Raw genomic sequence first — 3,043 nt, 5'->3', positions numbered from 1 at the left:
GGGGGGGGAGTATAGGCTAGTGTAGCAGGCGTGTATTAAATGTAATTGGTCGGTTCAGTATATTTCTGCAGACTGGATTCGGACTTCTCCTCAATCATCCGTCGTCTCTCTCTCTCTCTCTCTCTCTCTCTCTCTTTCTCTCTCTCTGCAATCCGTCATAACTCTCTCCCTCGTTCGCTCTGTTTCTTCCTGTCATTTGCTCTCTGATCCCCCCCCTCCTAGTATTTCCCCAACCACAACTTTATTTAGAAACGTGCAGCATGTTTAAACTACAGGAGCTACAGGAGGGCGGGGCCACAACTTAAGGTGCCACTGCAGGACTTTACCTTTTGTTTGCTGGGTATCGTTTTAGTTTCATTGATTCTGATCACACACCCTCCCGTTCTGTCCCGGTGTCCTCCTGTTTAAAGGTTCAGTGTGTAATATTTCTTAGGGTCTGTCGACAGAAATGCAATATAAGATCCATAACTATGTTTTCAGTGGTGTGTAAAGACCTTACATAATAAACCACTATGTTTTTATTACTTTAGAATGAGACATTTATATCTTCATAACCGCGGGCACCCCCTTCCATGGACGTCGCCACGTCGCCACGTGGCGTCGTCGTGTTTCTACAGTAGCTGAAAACGGACAAACAGGCTACATCACTACGTTCTTCTTCTTCTACTTCTGGTAGAATTCAGGCAGTGCAGACACTCATCACTGCGTTGAATACGTACGTTAGAAGAAGTAGTAGTAATATACTGCAGGGGTCGGCAAAGACGTTTTGCATCGGAGCAATATTTTCAACCATTAGATGGTGGATGAGAATATAAGGCATACTATTGATTTATACTAGTGTGTTGTTCAGTTAGCTCAGTTGGTGAGGTGCAGGACTTGCAACCCAAGAGCTGACGGTTCAATCCCACCACAGGATTTTTCTCTCTTCAACAAATAGATTCTGCAGTGAATGTTTCTCAGGTCACAGCATGTGCTGCACTGTTTTTGTTTCAGTGTTTGATCCGCATCCATCAACCTACAGACGCTTTTTCATTTCCCCCAGTATCTCCAGGCAGAGGACATTTAGGGGAATCACGTTTTCTGACGGCTCTTTCAGAGGTGTGTCAAGCAGGCAGCAGACTCTTTTAATGTCATTCAGAAGTTTTCAAAGTAAAAACTCAGTTTAATTCCAAATACAAAATTACAGTAGAAGAAAGTACAAGAAAGTTTTGGCGAGGGTCCATAATCACAGAGAGAATGAACGTGTTTCCCTTTTCAGTGTTTGCATAAACTTTATCTAATGTGTGGTTTATAATGGACTGTGGTGCAGAAACAGTGACAGTGTTTGGCTCACATTTTCCATGTTATCTCTCAGTGGCCAAGTCACAATAACACGTGGTTTTACTGAATAATTCAGTAAATATAATTTCTTAATAAATCTACCTAAAGAAACCTCATTTCTTGACTGGCCACTCTCTGCTGTCTCAGAAGAGACACCTTTTGTGCTGTTGTCAGCCACCGTAGCTGTCCTGCGCTCTTTGAAAGGTTAGGGGGGCAGTGGTAGACTGGACGGATGGTTGCAATACACAACCCTCGCCACTAGATGCCACTAAATCTCACACACTGAACCTTTAAATAGTTTCCCGTAAATCTCACGTACTAGCTGTAACATTGAGGGAAAGTAAACAGCACCCGCCAAAGAAGAAGAAGAGGAAGAAGAGCATTTCGAGGGGTACAGATACGTGCAAATACAGTGGAGCTGCTTCCTCCCTCGCACCAAACCTCCTCACTGCAGCTGCTGCAGTTTGCTGTGGAGTCTACGGTCCAGGACCGGAACCAGAATGACGCTCTTCTTCACGCTTTGTTGACGGAACACATGAGGTGACGTTAGGTCAGCGTAGCAGCTCCTGGCAGATAAAAGACACTTTGATGGGCTGTAAAATGGTCACTGCAGTTCAGTCAGGAGCTGGGATATGCAGGAAGTTAGGAACCGAGAAGCAGAATCCAAACGCACGGGTCTTAATGAGTCTACGATTCTTGGAAATTTGGAACCGGTTGCAACTTGGAGCCGGTTCTATGGCCTAATGACGTATGATGCATCCAAAGGGGGAAGTCCACCGAGAGAAACGGTTAGTCGACCAACACAAAATTAATCTGCAGCCTCATCATAGATTAACTGTTTTCTTGAGCAGAAATACCAAATATTTGATGGTTCCAGGTTCTCAAATGTGAGCACTTGCTGCTTTCCCTTGTTTTAAGATTATCGTAAACTTTTTGGACTGTTGGTTGGACGAAACAAGGTTTTCTGACCTAACGATGAGTCTGTACATTGAGAAACTATTTGGCGGCAATGGAAACGCTGAACTTTAAATCACGGTGTGCTGCAGCTCTGACGCTCTGCTGTAAAGTCTGATTCAGTGTTTCCTCCCTGAGTTTCTGCAGACGTCCTGGTAACATGTAGGTTTGTTTCCAGAGTAAAACGCCAGCAGGAGACCTACAGCTGATTGTTGTAAAGTTGTGTACCAGTATTAGTGATAATACTATAGGCTGTATACATAGGAAGCACATACTACAAATACTGTGTGTTGTGTACTGAGAGCTGCAGGTTCCTGTGTCTCTGAGCCACTTTGATGTTTATAGACACTTAAAGAAGCTCAGTCTGCTTCACACACACACACACACACACACACACACACACACACTCTCTGACGCGTGACTCGACTGCCGGCGGCGCAGCTTGGCGCTGACACAAATTTCATGTACGCACACGCTTTTCCTCCCAGTGTGTCTGGAGAGCTGATATTAGACGTAAGGATTTAGGGATTAAGTTGATATGATGGCGTAACACTCCCACTGCGCACACACATCTCCAGAGAACACACACACACATCTCCAGAGAACACACACACACATCTCCAGAGAACACACACACATCTCCAGAGAACACACACACATCTCCAGAGAACACACACACACATCTCCAGAGAACACACACACATCTCCAGAGAACACACACACATCTCTAGAGAACACACACACATCTCCAGAGAACACACACACATCT

This window comes from Micropterus dolomieu, linkage group LG05, assembly GCF_021292245.1.
Source record: "Micropterus dolomieu isolate WLL.071019.BEF.003 ecotype Adirondacks linkage group LG05, ASM2129224v1, whole genome shotgun sequence".
Taxonomy (NCBI): domain Eukaryota; kingdom Metazoa; phylum Chordata; class Actinopteri; order Centrarchiformes; family Centrarchidae; genus Micropterus; species Micropterus dolomieu.
This window is presented reverse-complemented; position numbering follows the sequence as displayed.